Source organism: Carya illinoinensis, chromosome 9 (genome assembly GCF_018687715.1).
Source record: "Carya illinoinensis cultivar Pawnee chromosome 9, C.illinoinensisPawnee_v1, whole genome shotgun sequence".
NCBI lineage: Eukaryota > Viridiplantae > Streptophyta > Magnoliopsida > Fagales > Juglandaceae > Carya > Carya illinoinensis.
The window spans coordinates 26,984,769-27,003,716 of record NC_056760.1 but is presented as its reverse complement, the minus strand read 5'-3'; positions in this window follow the sequence as shown (position 1 = coordinate 27,003,716).

The following is an 18,948-nucleotide window of genomic DNA, read 5'->3' as shown; positions in this document are numbered from 1 at the left end:
CCCCAATTTCTCAATATTAAAAAATAAAAAAATAAAAAATAAAAAAAATAAAAAAAAGATATTAAAAAAAAAGTTACGTGTTACAGTCATGCACCTACGTACTGACCATATCATGATTGCTTGTCCGTTTATATCATGGCATGCGAAAAGAGAGATGCTGCTTTTGTATATGGGCAATATTGTCGATGGAGATTTTGATAATTAAGAAAATATTTTTTAATAATATTATGAATATTTTTTTTTATAAAATTAAAATATTAAAAAATATTAACAAAATATATGGAAAATTGCGTCTTGTGTGACCGTGGAGCCACCCATGCAAAAATTGTGCCCATTGACAGACTTTCACAGCCGTATGTCCAGTCGATCTGTCATTCGTTGCCAACTTGCCATAGCCACTTTAATTTTAGAGTAGTGCTAGCACGAAAAGGTTTGTTTTAAGAGTAAAAAAATTAATATTTTTAAAATTTTTTTAAACAAATTTATAATATTATTAAAATACAGTACTTCTTTAATTATTAAATAAATAAATAAATTATTGAGACTCAATCAGAATCTAAGCATCATTGACATTATTTGTTATTAAAATTATCTCTAAAATTTAGTTAAAAGTATATATTTTACATAAAATCTAAACCATTCAAAATATAACCTCATATTCGATTAGTCAAAATAATAATATAATATTATTTTTTAATAATAATATTTTTCTTATATTTTACAATTACACTAATCATATATTAATTAATAATTTAATTTTTACTTAAATGATTCATTTCCTAACTATTATTTTTCCTCAACCTATTATTTTTCATCTACAAAAAATGTGCAGGCCAGAACCTTACCTCTACTTGTATATTAGTTTGCATAAAGCTAATATACAAAAAATGTATATTTACATGAAATCCTGCTTCTATATTAATTTTAATAGTTTCCTGCTCATGCAATATATTAGTTTTTCATATACAAAAATGAAATAATTATGTATGTTTGTGTATATTTTTAGAAGATTAATTTTTTTTTGAAGATGAACAATATATCTTTAAATTTGAAAGAAACTTTGGTGGTACTGTAGCTCATATGTAAAGCTTCCTCATTTTGACGACTCAAATGAAGACTATTTTCATATTGGTATTAAGCCAAACTTTGGAGATGCACTAGCATTTGGCTAAGGCAATACCAATGCCCTTAGCCACATTTTGCAAACCATTGTCATTCATAATTAACAAATTTCTCTCTAAATTAATTAATTATAATCTAAGTGTCTCCTACCAGAAAAATTTGATATTTACGTAAGGTTAACATTGTCACTTCCTCATAACTCACCGCGAAGCCATGCATTTCCCCAAAAGAACATATCAATACTTATTTTGAATATTTTTGTTGACAGATGACACTTGCAATTATAGAATTGATAAACGTTGTACACATGTTGTTTTAAAAAAATTAAAAAAATATAAAATTTATATAAAAAATTAATTTTTTAATGATAGGTCTTTTTTTTTTTCAAAAAAAATATACAACCTTTACATAATCTATAATCGTATCTATTATTATTCTTTTATATTTACACCTATATCTACTGGTCTTGATCATTTACCTACTCTCTTATTATAAAAGAGGGAGTTAAGATATTTTCTTTGACATGATTTAGATGGCCGGATAGAAGTACGGTTGGATGTGTGGTTCTGCTGATGGGTTTAAGCTTGCCCTTTTGGTCATTTCGCTCATTATACCAATTTTGCCATCTACCTCATATACGTAACGTTGCTTGTAAACATTATTGGCGTGATAAGCCATCATCCTCTATTTTTTTTCCTCTTTTCCAGAGAGTTCTCGATCGATTCTTCAAAGAGGTTTGTCCTCTTGCAAAGAGTATTACTGCATTATTTGTCGATTTTCATATTTTTTCTATCCAAATCGGTTCAAGCCGCATAGATTTCCCTCTGTGTCTCGATTACCCACGATTCCATGCACTTCGTTGTCCCACTGGTCCTTTATATGCATTGCCCAAATCAGTTGATTTCCTATTGGTCCCATGTTTTCATGGGTTGAGTTGATTCGTCTCAAAGGCATCACTTTACCAAACGGATTCGAAGTCCTAGGACATCAGAACTACACGCCTAGGCCACAGCAAGTGAAGGATGCATGGCTCTGGTGTTAGATTTTGGTATGACAAATGGTGCAGTGAAAGAAACCTCTAAGACATTTTCCCTGATATATTTGAGCTCACATGAGCTCTTGTCCTGTAACAATCCACTTTCCACGATTAATAATAAAGTCATTTTTAGAAATTTTCAGTAACCGGATTGCTATTACTGAACCTTGACTTAAAAATACATATATTTTTTATTCTAAAGGAAGTGACATGTACAAAGATTCTATAAATCAAATATTTCTTTATTAAAATACTGAGATAATAAAAGAAAGTAGGTAGAATTATTTATTAAATTTTTTAAAAAATTATGCCATAAAAATCACAAATTAAACTCTCTGTAATCTAGGCCACTATCATGCTTCCTGGACTAAGTCACATCTTACAGCTATACCTTCATAAATATTCTAATTTGGAGTGTTTTAAAAACATAAAAACATACAAAAAATGAGTTGAATACTTAATAAGCAACACATCATACAATAAACATAATAAACATAGAGTTTTCTTGAAAATATGCATACACATAAATACATACATAAATAACATGAACATGAACTTATATTTCATTATTTTATTTATCATAGACCGGTGCTCATTGTTGACCCTCGTGAGTTAGTGTTAGCAAATCTAAGTGGATTCCAATTCCACCTATGGCCATGAGTTGTGGAATCTATACATAAGGAATACACATTGGATGCACTACCAGCATGTAAGGCCTAACAATGCAATATGCTCATAACATATGCTAGTCTTCATATTATAACATAGGCTAATACATATCTTATTATTCATACTTCCTCATAATCATACTTGTCATATCATATTATAAATTTCAAATTAAATCATGCTTTATCATATCATAGATTTCAAATAAAATCGCATTTTTTCATAAATTTCCGTGATACATATTTTCTCATATAAAATCATGCACGGCTTTTTATAAATATTTTAATGTATAACTCTTGCACAAAATCATGAATTTTCATAAATCTTTTGATGCATAACTCTTTTCATAAAATCATGAATTTTTATAAATAATTTAATGCATAATTCTTTACGTAAAATCATGGATTTTTTTTTTTTTTAATTTTATCATGACTTAGGTATGTAAAAATGGGCTTCCAATGGAAGCGAACATGCATAATATTTTTATAAAAGATATGTTCTTTACCGTACATACATGTAAGGATATGATCATGTTAGTTACCTCGTAACACTAATCTAAAATTTTCGACATGAGATCGCGTTGGGTAATAGTTTTGGACAAGTGTTGCATGTGTAAGAAGAATGATGAATCAATAGATCACCTGCTTATTGCAAGGTGGTCAGGACCATGTGAAATGATTTTTTTTTTTACAGGAGTTGGATTATCATGGGTCATGCCTCTTAGATTGGTAGATTTTCTAGCAAGTTGGAGAAGCCTATGAGGTAATTCACAAGTTGAAACAATTCGAAAAACAAAAATTCTATATGCAGTCACTTTTACAGACTCTTTTATACAATCTAGTGATATGATTAGTTGTATATTAACACAAAATTAATCTAACTAATTATATCAATGGAGTATGCAGGAAGTACACAAAAGTGACTGTATATAGCATTACTCATAAACTCTAGTTAGGTACTCCTTATGTATACTCCTTATGTACTTAAACTTTACCTATTTTTATTAATTGAACTTCTTGGTTACCAATAAAAAAAAATATAATGGGAAGTCGTTGCCAACTTTGTTATTCACTTACTGAGAATGCAGCTACTTATGAGTCTTTATATGCTTAATACGTGGGGCCTAGGCCTTATCACGTTGGCTTCTGCCCAGAGCGTATATATATGTTCCTCCACATTATTGCGAATGTCTAATTATTGAAAAAACTGAGTTTCTCGTATTAGACAAGTGTTAGATTGGATCTTGCTTATGGAGGAGTACTAATTAATTAAAAAGTTTTGTGTTAATTACTTATTTTACATTTTCTTCGTTCTTTGTTAGAAATAGGATATGTACTCATTTGGTGTTGCATCCTGATTACGTAGTTTTCTTTTCTCATTTTAGGTCCTTTTTTTTTAATAAATCTGGAGATTGTGGGTTCTATGATCTTGATCGTAAACTTATTATATGAAGATGCTGCATATATTTGTTTTTGTAGTGTGTATTTAAAGGGGAAGTCTGGATTATGAGTTGAGATGAGATGAGTTGAGATAAAAGTTGAAAGTTAAATAAAATATTGTAGAAATATTATTTTTTAATATTATTATTGTTGTGAGATTTGAAAATTTTAAATTGTCTATTATATTTTGTGTAAGAATTTGAAAATTTTATAATAATTAGATTAGATAAATTGGGAATACTTTTGTATCTACACCAAGCCTAAATGTTAAATGGTATTCTTGCTACACTTTACTAGAAGTTGTGGAATGGTTTTGTTTCTTGGTATGTATTTAAAAGATTTAAACACATTATTTTGCTATGAGTCTCATGATTGTGGTTGAAACATATATGCTTCTTAGGGGAGGTTTGGGGAGTGATATAGGATAAGAATTTTGTAAATAGTAGTACGATATATTGTGAATAGTAGTAAAATAGTTTGAGTTAAGTATTTTTTAGGTTTTGAGAAAGGAGAAAGAAAAAGTTGAATAAAAAATATTATAAAGTTAAAATCTTGTAATAATATAGTTTATAATATTATTTTTGTTTAGGGATTTGACAAGGTTGAGATTGTTTTTTATTTTTTATTTGAAAGTTTGAAAAAATTGTAATGATTAATTTGAAAAAGTTGTAATGATTAATTTAAAAATTTTATATTTGAATTATGTTTGAGAATAAAATAAGATGAGCTAAAATGAGATTAGATGAAAATTTTGTATCTCAATCCATGCCCGCCCTTAATCTTAAATATAGAATATGCATAAATATGTACTATAACAGCTTTGAGTTTTTGTATAAGTTTAAAATTTGTGATGGTCAATAAACCGTCACCAAATATAACTTTTAGTGAGGTTTCTTCCAATCATTACTAAAGTTGGAAGATAAATTGACCAACATTTGAACATATGTTCGAATGTTAAAAATATGCTGTCAATTTTTAGATCAATACATTTGAAGGTATATCATTATACATGCGAATGTAGACAATAAGTTCAAACATATAGTTATACATATGAACATTTTAAAATTTATTTGAACGTTAAAATATTTACATGCAAACTTACTGTTTTAAAATTAAGTTTATATTGTTAGGATGAATTTCGTTCGAATGTTAATATAGAGATGCAAATGTTATTGCTATATAGTTCGAAGGTATTGTCTTTTCGTGTGAATGATATGCACTAATATTTGAATGTATGTGCTTAAGGTTCGAACGTTTGTATATTGAAATTTAAATTTGCAAATTTGAATATTCAGACAAAAATAAATTTTATAATATTAAACAGGAAATTGTAAATTAAAATATTGTTAAGAACTGAAATAAATAAACAAGAAATATATTAACAAATATTGTTCTTTACAAAAAGATAACAAAACATAATAAGAAATGCTAAACACAAAAGTAAAAAATGGATAAGTAGAGCTACAGGTATGCATTGTTTAGATAGGATATCTAAACGATGGCCTATTGAGGACATAGTATCCTTTAATGATGCCCGAAGAAACCCAATTTATCGGTCGACGTGTACAGTAATATTCGACATAATCTTCTAGAGTTGAGAGGTTAAAGTGAAACTCTCGCTAGGTTTTATAAGTTTAGAGTTTTGTAACCCTTTACGTTTTAATTGAGGATCTCTCTAAGGTTAGTACACTTTTATTTTAACCCATGGGGATTATACTCTTTGTAAGTAAGGAAAAGTTTGTAAGTTAGCCTCTAACTTACTCTTGGATGATATATTTATGTTTACATGTAAACTTTGCATTTTGGTTGCTCAAATTGAACTATGGAATTGCTACTTGTTAAATGCCATAATTCATATCTTATATGTGCATGCTATGCTCAAATGATGCTTGCTAAAGTTGTTAGTTCAAATGACATGTTAAGAAGTTTTGAGAAATGAAATATGCTTTGTTGAGCTTTCATATGTTATATCTATGTTTATGTTTCCGGCATATTCTAATTATTTCAAGCTATGCACGTGATGCACTCTTTGTATATAACATAAGTACATGATATTGTTGCATGAAAGTTACGCATCATCTCAAGTCACATGTCACATGTTTATGAGTTGTGCATTAAAAAGAATATAGGCTTTGTCATAACCCAAAATGCTAAGATGAGAAAATATCGTAGTGGAACTCCTTTATCCACTTTGGAGCACCTAAATTTGAGTGGTGACCCCTAGATTGAAGAAGTACAATCTATAGATTTTGAATGGATTTTTTTAAATGATTTTGGAGTGAAGTAGCACCTAATACTAGTGGGTGCAACATAGTAAAAATAAGGTGAATATGAATTACGAACTGCCGTATCATATTGTAAATGCAGTGAATGCGAATTACAAGTTGCCGCATCATATGGACTCTGATGTACTCACATCCGGTTAAGAGGGTCGATAATGTGATAAGGTAACTAGCAAAGAGCCCATGGGCTTAGGTGAGCTGCGAGGTATCTACCCACATTGTTATATCGATATATAGATACATGAAACATATTTATAATAACCAAAGATAAAGGTTTTCCAATTTTAACAAAATATGTATATGGTTAACGTTAATTACAAAGAAGAATGTTAAAAAAAAAAGTTTAAGAAACAAATGAAGAAAAATCTTGGGTAAACAAAAATCATAGGAAAAATCATGATTATAAAGTTTTGTGTTGGATTTGTATTGAAATCTTGATTTCTGTTGATGCTTACGATACAGGACCACACATAGTTGGAACATTGAAATTGGTTTTGGGGCGATTATTTTGATGGGATGTGTTTCTTTTTAATTATGCATATTTTGTTCGTTGAAATCTTAAATACAAAAAAGTAATTATAACTCTATTTTTTTTAATAAGAAACAAAATTCGTTCATATAAAATTAAACATATACAAAGTAGTTCAATTACAATGCAACATCTAATAATACTCTACATAATAAAATTTGAATATTATTAGATGCATCATGCATCTTATCTTAAGAATTACTGTGCATGCAATATCGGGATTTGTGGCAAGATATTGGAAGATGCCTCAAGAGGTAGATGAAAAGGCAGATGGCTTTGCCTTGGTTACCACGAGATGCCTCTGCCTAAGAATAGCCCAACGAGAGATAGTAGTAAGTACTTGACCTTAGTGGAGACAATAGCGTAGCTTAATACGCCAACTAGTGGCAGAGAATTGACAGCAACTACAACAAAACCCATACTCCAACTTCATGTCTATCGACGGGCCCACGATGCAAATAAATGGATGGTCAAGTTTGAGCAAATCTTTGAGATTTGTAGGTGTACACCGAACCAAAAAGTTCTCTATTTTCTTTCTAGAGGTTGACATATGGTGCGACATAAGTAGAGATGTGATAGAATCGTCCATAAGTCAAGGGATTTAGGGTTCTGAAACCCCAAAACTCTTGGCTTCCCCATCCATGCATGTTAGGTTGTGGATTGCCCTTAGGTAAATACCCACTCCATTATGAGATGCACCAAAACTCTAACATCTAGAGTCAAAAGGAAAGAAAGAGAGCCCCATGAACTCTAAACCGAGCATGGCTAAACGCTAAACCAAATAGCTAGGTTATGAAATCCTAAAACTAAGTATGGTCTAAACCCTAAAACTGAGCATGAGAGAGGCCCTAAACTTAGCATTATAGAAGCCCTAAAGGCTAAAACTGAATATGATAAAAGCCGAACCAAGCATGATTCAAGCCTATAACCAAGCATGTCATGAGCCTTTAAACCGAGTATGTCATGAGCCCTAGTCCTATGCATGTCACAAGCACAAAGTCAAGTATGTCACATAGTTAGAAGCCCCTAAGTCGAGCATCATATGAGTATAAAACCGCTTGCCTAGCAAGTATCAAGTAGGTATAGTGATAGGTAAAAAATAGAGACAAACAAAAGATCTATGTACAAAGCATGCCATGCGATACCCCATATGATAAGGACAAATGTAAGTAATATATGTGATCCCATATTGCTTGAGAAGGAAAAGTTCTTGCTCTTTATATGGTTCTAATGAGACTCCAAATTGTATCACTAACTAGTCCTTTTAGAGTATAGACCATATAATTTGGGCCTTCATTGTGGTGTTACAACTGGTATCAAAGTCTATCATAACTAGAAATGTGGGACTTGACACTTCAAGAGTTATACCCTTTTTTGGCGAAATCATATAGCCGGAAAAAGCTACTAAATAGCCGGAAATAAATAATTCCGGCTTAATTTTTATCGCCGAACATTAGCCGCTATTGACTAGCGCCAGAAAGAAAATTTCGGCTTGTTTTTACTGTTATCGACAATGCATTTTACCGGTAGCCAAATCTCGCCGCAATAGGTACACAAAGTAGCCGGAAATAATATGCACAAATATTTAGTTTTATCGCCAGTATAATTGATATTTTGTGGCGATAATATGTTGCCGCAGGAAAACTTTATTGCTTACATTAATATCTGGGATTGAATTGTTATGGCTATTTTGTGTCTCCGGTAAATGTCATTCCCAAAAGGAATCAGAAATCTTTCACGGCTACAATACACACCTCCGTAATAAAATATTTCACCATTAGAATTAGCTTTTAGGCAGCAATAATCATGGCTACTTTTAACGCCAGAATTAATTTATGGTTGCAGCCATGCAGTGTAAAAGTGAATTTTGCTTTTTGATTAGAAATGGGTAGGCGGAAAAAATGATCTTTTTGCAATACCCTATATAATATCATAAAATAAACGCCTGCTGATTACTTATAATTAGGGACCGATACAATCAGGAAATAAGGCATAATATCATCACATTCATTCAAATTGATAATTTCATCGCGCATTGATAATTCTATAATTAATATCCAATACAATATTCACTCCCCATCAACACAATAACAATCATGATGATCAACTATCTATATATCCAAAATACATCCAGGTTCTTCTAATTAACTTATACACATGCCAACATTATAGGTCTGCTGATATTTAAATTAAGGCCATAACTCATCTTTCTAACCAATGTTCCTAAGAGCAAGCCTTCAAACATTGGCATGTTGATGTAGTGTCAATCTGGGAAGCTATGTCCATCCACTTTTGAAATTCACAGCTCTTTACAAACCAGTTTTCCTCTTTACAGCTTGGCAAACAATCAAGCTCTTTATAGGTCCACTTTGTCAGAAATTATGGCATCACAAATTCCTACGTATAGATGATATATAAATAGTTGATGAGTGATATTAACAATTAGTATATATAACTAACAATCTGTAATTAAAAAGGAAGCTATAGAAGGTGATATCTATTGCAATTACAAGATGTAAACAGTTGTAATTAATCAGCATCTTACGTACATACCAATCACCATAACCAGACAACTAATAGAAATGTAGATATTTTCAAACTAAATACTAATATAGACAATCAATGACTACTTTTATTATTTGGTAAATGGATAGTGGGTACATATAGATGGGCCAACCTAACTAATACTATATACTCATTCATGCATAACCAGATATACATATATATATATATGCATTAACAAAAAACACATTTTAAGTCCTAGTTCCAATGCCAAAATTTGCATTCAAATAACTTACCTTTAAACATGCATCCTGCCCTACCAATTCAGTGCTCCTCTTTCGGGAGATCTGTATATACAAATCTAGCCTATCAATCATGTTGTCTGATCTATTGTCATCAAAGTCCTTTGTACCAACGAGTGTCATCATGAAAATTAGCTCAACCAATGATCAGTTTTGACAAGGGAATATGAATATTCCAATATATATATTTATATATATCTATATAAAAGAGGCTAAGGATTGTTCACATGATTGATGCAACTCATATGCAGTGTCTGATCTCATTTCCAGGGCCTCATTTCTTCCTGCTGCCCACATCTCCAAAAAACTCTTACAAAAAATCATTCCAACCTCATTTCTTCTTGTTTCCCACAGCTCCAAAAGACCATTACAAAAGATCATTCCATGTCCCACAATCTGACAAGCATCAACAAAATGTTAGCATATATTCCTATGATTTTTTTTATATTATATTACAATGAATGTAATCTTCTTACCCAAAATCACAAAAAACTTATCTTTAATAAAAAAAGCTAGCTATGCAGGTTCCTAAGTCTCTCTATGAGACTCGCCTTGGTTCTGCCTCTCTGACATATATGTATTCATAAACTTGTCCTATTCTTGTTGTCGCTCCAAAATTACTTCAACATTCCCCCTTAATTCATCAAGCTGCCTCTTGTATTACTTAACATCTTTCTCATGCCTCGCAGCAGTTGTTGATAATTTAGCAACTCTTTCATTTGTGCGTTGTCTAAAAGACTTGGGAATGACCATCTCGCTCAGTCCCCTTGCATATCCTGACCTATGGCCTAGGACCTCCCTAAATACTTCTGCAGCTGCCTCCTTAGTCCGCTTCTCAGGCTCAAGTTCAGACATCTTGGCTGCCATCTTGTTCTAATCATGCACGCAAAAATCACACTTTGGGTTAAAGAACTTTGTACAATACAATTTGATACATTGCATAGCAAAATAGGAAACACACTCACATGCATTTCTTCCGTCATGGGAGTCACAAATGTCCCCTTCTTCTTTGACCACCTCACCTTTTTGAAAAAATCAACCAAATTATCACCATCATTCTCTGACTACAACTAGAACCAGCTTGCATTAATTAAACTAATCAATAACAAATGCTACGTTAATACCAACTTTTAATTTTACAAACCACTATCTAATTCTTACCCTCATTTCTAGTAGCCGCACAAATGAGGTTCTTCCAGTTGTGTGGTTAGTTTGTTGCTTTTCCCTATTACATTTATTTCGCTCAGATATCATCTGCAACTCATAAAATAATTTTGAATAATGAGGAAGACGCACATCCAGAAGTAGGATATAAAACTATAACTAATCCATTAATCATCACATTATGACCAATATTAACTTTAGCTAAAAGTGGACTTACCTTAAACCCCTCACTTGACCATCTACTACATAACTTCACCCAATTTTCTAGGCTCACCAAATGGGGGCCATTGGCTAGCGCTTCTTCATTAGTCGCATACTGCTTGTATTTTTTATGCAGATCATACCGAATGTGATTGAACCTCTTCCTCAAAGCCTTCGTTACAGTGTCGCAATGATTTTTCTTTGTCCAATCTAGGATAAAGTCAGCCTAGAGACAAACAACTTGTATCTATTAATGTTCATTACTAGAAATTAACATTTAAATTAACAACCTCAAATCCATTCAATTAAATTGGAACATGCATGTAGTTGGTGTTGTATTACCTGAACACGACTAATCAACTCTTGCTGTTCATTATCTGGTACATCATGCCAACTAGGATGACTCAAGTCTCCATGGTGCTTCAATATCCAAGTAACCCTCGTTGTAAACACAACATAGTTTTCGTAGCAAGGTGAAGTCTCACCATCTTTTATCTTCAATGTTATCTTCCCATGCTTGCGAAACTTCTCAAACTCCGTACTCTTAGCTAGTCTACGCCCACGTTTTCGAGTAGGCGGTCCTAACATATATATAATAAGCCACTATATTAATTGACACCTTTGCCCAATCAAATATCTCACCAACTTATTTGAACCAAATTAACAAATGTGTATAGGCAAAAAATTAAATAAACCATCACCATTCGTGTTTCCAGGTGAATCAACATCTGGTGGGGAATAGGGTTCTATACTCGGGACGACATCCAGTTGCTGGGTTGAGTCGTCCGAGCTTAAATTACCATCATCTCTAAGATTGAGGGTAGCAATAGGTGTTGTATTCCTTGCTCCAGTTGTGCCTTCTAATCTACGTCGTGTTCTGCCTCTACCAATTAGTAGCATGTTCTACAAGTTGATATAAATATTTGTTATTAACTACTGAGCTATCAATTTGTAGAAATACTGCAAATTTAGAGCATTTAGGGCACCATCTAAGGTGCAAGTCACAACAATAGGAGGTAAGAATTAAAGTGGCTATACTCAAAGCCTGAAACAACATGGAGTCAAGATTTAACCTTTATAGCAAAATTAAAATTTAATGACAAGTAGAAGCATTTAAGAATGTTATATATTTTTGGTATATATGTACGTATATGGACTTAGTGAGGAGCAACTATATAAGTCTATCGGTGATGATCATTATGTAAACACTCTTGATGATAGAATATGTGTTACATGCACGACAAATTATTTACAAGTATTTATAAAATAGGATCTTTAGTGCTGCACAGAATGATATAGAATACAACATCAACTTCATGAAAATTTGAACATGGAGTTACTATATACTAATATTTCTAATATATATAAGAACCACACGCCACATCATAGCACTTTTTATGACAAATTAACTACAAGTATTTATAAAACAGCATCTGAAAAGTTGTATGGCACACAAACTGATCAATCCTAATGTGAGAATGATGGTGAAGAACTCAGATCCCAACCTAGCACTTTGTTAGAAATAGTTTTAAATATCTCATAAAATCACTACCTCAAATTTGCCCAACAAATCACTATAAACTAGCACATAAGTTGAAAGAGAAAATACAATAACTATTTCAAACAAAAAATGAAGAGACAATAACCCCTATAGACTAACCTGACGTGAAAGAGACCCAGGAAATTACCCTATCATAAAGCAATATAAATTAACCTCCTCGTATGGGAAAAACCCTTACTCGACAACAAGGATCAGGACTTCAGTTTCAAATTTGCAGCTTACGCCTAGGCTTTTGTATTGAACCTACCAAGCTCTAATTGATCAGCTCTTACATAGCAAAGTGACCAAAAATTACCGCTCCAAAGATTTAGGTCATCTCATGTTTGGGAACTAAAAGTTTGGAGAGATATGGAGCTGTGAACTAAGTACACGGCCTGCTGAAAGGAAGCAAAATATCCTTCTCCTGCTGTCTCGATCTCCTACATGTATTGGGACTTTGAATCTGAAAAGTGTAAAAATTACCCAGTTGTCCCCCAATCTTGTTACTTCTCGCCTAGCCCATCCCGCCAGATTTTTGTCTTCAATACTTAAAAGGATTATCTTTTTTTTTTTTTTTATGCCATTTTATTTACTTTTCTACTTGTTATAAATTTATGCCCAAGTTCAATCCATGGGTATTCGAACCATGCATGTGCTATACAGATAACTTCCAAAATCCAAAATTGGCATATGATCACTGCAATAATATCCATTTATATATACTTATCAAAAAATAATAATAATATCCATTTATATATATAACCTTTAATCATTCATTTTGCACGAGATTTTGTATCCATCACGAAATATAAAAATTAATGTATGTAGGCAGCAAAGGGTTATCTTTTTCAAATATGGTGGGTTATAAAATTGGCCATGATTATGACTATTTCGGACCATTTCAGGAATTGGACCTGTGCATATCATGTTCACATTATTTTTTATTCCATCAATATCTCCTCTTCATTTAGCTAATAAGTTAAATACAGATAGCAACCCTGCCTTTTTATGCCATTTGACAAATATCATCTGAAATGATTTTTTTTAGAATTTATGATAGCTAAGCAGTAGCTATAGCTTCTCTCATTTGCTTAACACACCTAAAACTTGTATGGAAGAATTTATCCATCATGATTGATGAGCCGCTGGTGACTCCATCAAGCTATGTGGATTTGAGTCTTGAACAGACTCTATCTAGTCATAACCTGAAAAAAAAAAAATTAAAAATCACTAACTATATTTAATACTCAATAAAATAAGTCAAGAGAAGGAAGAACACCCTATAGCAGCAGCTAAAACAGTGTTTGTTGCTTACCTCAATAGTTACAACAAACACTATATCCACATGAAAATCGCCTAGGATGTATTCAGCTCCAACATTTAAGTATACAGGATCAGCAGCATGTACACTTTATAGTTCATTTGAAAATTTACTCAAAGTAACACCCTATATGCACAACATAGAATGGAATGTTAATAATCTTGCTATTTATGTAGGTACAAGAATAAACAAACCAGGGTAGAATATATTTACCTTGTCAATTTCCATCATTAGAAACAGTAGATATTTGCTGCTATTTTAAACTTGTTTCAAGACCTGAACAATGCTTTCTTGGCATAGCACTGAACCATATCTACCACTGGGCTAGTTTGTATCTTCGTCTATTGACAGATTATCATCATCTGTTGAGGGATTATCTCCTTCCGTGCTTTCCTCATGGTCGGCACTGTAAGCCGAACTGGTATCATTGTTATCATGATTGATAAAAGTCTGATCATCATTGTTGCGATTAGCATCCCCCATGATTGACGCATCAATCTGAGTAGCCTCAACATCGAGCCTGTGCATTGGAGTAACAATACCATCGTCATCGAATTGGACCAAGGCATATGCAGCAGATGAATTATCCTCTTCGTATGCATCAACATCACTAGCCTCAGATGCATCATCATCAGAATTAGGTGCTCGTGGAATGTCATATACATTTCTATTTGTAACCTTTTGCACGACATACCAATTACCAGTGAGGCTGCTATTTTTTAGGTAAAACACTTGTAAAGCTTGACACACTAAAACAAATGGCTCATCCTTATAAAATGTTCGGGACATATTCACACTTGTTAGATGATCGCCCACATGAATCCCTCATCTAGGATCAGAGATGTCGAACCATTCCCATGTAGCGAAATTCCAGAATGTCTATTAGTACACCATAGAACTCAACACTTTGGGTGCCTAGTTCACCCATAACTAGGACACCTGAATTTTGGGTTCATCGATGTTTTTCACTTTGCCTCGTGTGAAATCGTATGCCATTCATGATGCAACCAAAATAGGATGCAACCCAAGGATCAGGACCACACGCTAGAGCATATAGATCTTCCGAGACTTCACCAGGATTGGAAACACGCAGATTTTGAATCTACCACATGTTGCAACAAGGAACATCATCAAACAACAACTTTTGACTATTGATAAAACAAAATACTTTTGTTGAAAAATGTTCGGATTGGTATTATAAACTTGCATGACATACACGTGTCTTGAACCAACTTGGAAATTGCGCAGCATCCATACAATCATTATTTTCTAAATACTCTTCACTAATTTGCATATAATGCTCACTGTAGAAAAGTCGAGGTACAGTTAATAAGATAGACAAAAATAATGGTACAATTAAAATAATTAACATGGGTTAGTAGTTGAAGTAACTTACTTGAGGTATTGCCCAATCTCTTCGCAATTGTTAAGCACATACCAATTAGTTTTTATAAAAAGCTGCCTGTCAAGTTGGTGACGTGATGCGCCACCCATGGGTCGTACCTTTTGTCTAAAAATCCGTAAGCCATCTTGTACACCATGTTCTCCCCCATCAAAGTTCCGTTCTTGTGGATTTAACCTAGTTTCTGTGGAGGTACATGGAGCAAAATTTAAGCATTCTACATGGATATACACCTTTGCTATCGACCCTTCTGGACGAGCCTTATTCTTAACATACTTCTTGAATTTGCCCAAATATCTCTTGAATGGGTACATCCACCTATATTGAACTGGTCCTGCAAGTAAGGCCTCACGTGGCAAATGGTAGGCTAAGTGGACCATTACATCAAAGAAGTTAGATGGAAATATCATATCAAGCTTGCACAAAATGATAGCAATATCAGCCTAAAGCCTTTCTAAGACATCAACTGTACACGTTCTAGCACACAACTCTTTGAAAAAATTGCTGAATTCAGTTAGTGCCAATCGTATATCTTATCGTAGGTATCCAGAAATTGTAACAAGAAGTAATCTTTGCATGAAGATATGGCAATCATGACTTTTCATACTAGAGATTTTACAATCAACAACACTAACACATCTCGCAATATTAGAAGCAAAGCCATTAGGAAATTTAACATCATGCAACCAATTACATAAACATGTCCGCTCAACTCCATACAAGGTAAAACATGCATGTGGCATAGTGATGCGCTGTCCATCTTGATTTAGTTGTAATTCCTTCCTTATATTAAGATTGGAAAGGTCATGGCGTGCGTTGACATGATCTTTAGTTTTTCCAGTTATGTTCATCAACGTTCCCAAAATGTTGTCACATATGTTCTTTTCAATGTGCATAACATCTAGATTATGTCTAATCTTTAGTTGAGACCAATATGGCAATTGAAAAAATATACTTTTTTTCGTCCAATTCAACTCCTCAGTGGTATGTTTTCTTTTTTTATTTGCTTTGCCAAAATCAGCATTGAAGGGAATATTTTGTATCTCATTGATGATATCTTCAGCTACCAAGTATGCAGGTGGTTCACGATATTCTACACTGCCATTAAAAATATTCTTCTTTTTTCTCCAATTGTGACCCAATGGCAGGAATCAACGATGACCCATATAATAGTGCTTTCAGCTATATGTCAACCACATCAAATCTATTTCTTGCCTACACGATGGACATGCCATTTTTTCCTTAGTGCTTCAACCAGAAAGGTTACCGTATGCAGGAAAATCATTAATTGTCCAAAATAAAGCTGCATGTAATCGGAACGTCTGAGCTGTCGCAGCATCGTAAGTATCAACACCATTTTCCCATAAATCAATTAGTTCATCTATTAGAGGTTGCAAGTAAACATCGATCTCATTGCCTGGTGACCTCGGTCTGGGAATCAGGAGTGAAGTCATGAAAAATTGATCTTTCATGCATAACCACAGGGGCACGTTGTAAGAGACAAGAATAACTGGCCATATGCTATATGGTTTACTCAAATTATTAAATGGGTTGAAACCATCACTAGCTAGACTAAGCCTAACATTGCGGCTATCTTGAGCAAACCAAGAATATTGTTGATCAAATGCCTTCCAGACCTCAGAGTCAACAGGATGTCTTAGAATACCATGCTCATTGATGCGCTGGTCTCTATGCCATCTCATTTCAGCTGCTATTTTTTGGGACATAAACAGTCTTTGTAATCTTGGCTTCAGTGGGAAATGTCACAGGACCTTCTAAGGAATACTTTTTTGCTTACTTTTGCTGAATATCCACCTTGACACCTTACATTTTGGGCACTCTTCTTTATCTGGATTTTCTTTCTAATAAAGAATGTAATCATTCAGACAAGCATGGATTTTAGTGTAAGTAAAGCCCAACCCTCGCAACAAGCTACATGACTCTAGATATGAGTTAGGCAAAAGGGCATTGGGAAAAGCTTATTTCAATAATTGTAGAAGCATGTCGAACGACTTCACACTCCAACCACCCAATGTCTTAATGTGCAACAGCTTGACAAGAAATGAAAGTTTTGAATACTTTGTACAACCTTCATAAAGAGGACGACGTGCATCAACCAACAACTGATCGAAAGATTTGGTTGACTCAGGTTCGACTGAGCTTGTACCCCCACCATTGAATGACTCGTTTGAAGGCACACCACTAAATCTGCCAGCCTGAATGTCTTCTAACATAATATCAACGTCATGAATGTATTGATCATCATGTGGGGAATCATGAAGATTATCATCATCACTTAAAGATAAATATTCCTCATCGCCGTGAAATATCCACACTGTGTAATTTTTATCAATACCCCTAATGAACAAATGTCTTTCAACCTCGCTAAAAGGTAAGAAATAATTATTCGAGCATAGGTTACATGGACAATGAATTTCATCACTACCGTTAGCATGAGATCGGGCCAAAGTAATGAATTCTTTAACGCCATTGGCATATTCACTAGACCTAAGTCTATTAGTGATTAGCATCCAACTTTTGTCCATCTACAAAAGTCGTACATATGTCAAAGAAAAGAATAGGCAAAAAATGCAACTCAATGCCAAGTATTCAGAATATATATTTTATCAAAATCTTAGCATTTTAAATTTATTTATACCATCATGCCGCAATTTCAAAAGTTTATTTGTTTATTCATTTAATATAATTTAGTTTAATTTAATGTTTCTATTGTGCAAAGAGCATGGATACTTGCAAATATATAACCCATCTAAAGACCTCTTGGACATGGCTAGAACTTTACAGTTGTATAAATCAATGCTATGCATGTTTGACAAGATTGGTTTTTCACCACCTAAGCTGCTAAAGAACTAAAAAGAGCAACTTTAGCTAATTTGGTTGGAAGAAGAACCCACCTAATCAAGAACAAGCAACATTTACCTTGCATCCCTAAACCAAATCACAAGACAAAGTCAAAACATATATGATAATAGCGAGTGCATCAACATATTTAAGTGGTGATTTGGCCAATAAATCTACAACCTTGATTTACTCACATTATCTTAATTTGAACAATACTTAGTACCATATAGCCTGACACAAAATTGTGCTACATGTGCCATATATTATATTGTTTACTGTAATTTTAGATTTAACTTTTAGTATAGATTTCAGGTTATATTTGTTTTTATAACTCTCAGCTAATCTTATGCAAGGAGGCAAGTGTTAATCCATTAAATAAACTCTTCCTGCTCAGTAGCCTTATGATATGTGATTAACACCTCATGATTTATACAGGGGATTGAATCCTCATACTCCTAAGTCGCTTATCAAATGAATAATACAACCCAACAAGTCCACTTATTTGCCTTTTATTTATGTATGTTAAAGAGATGTCATTTATAACCACACTTCACTTCACAGTCCAGGGCAAATATGCAAC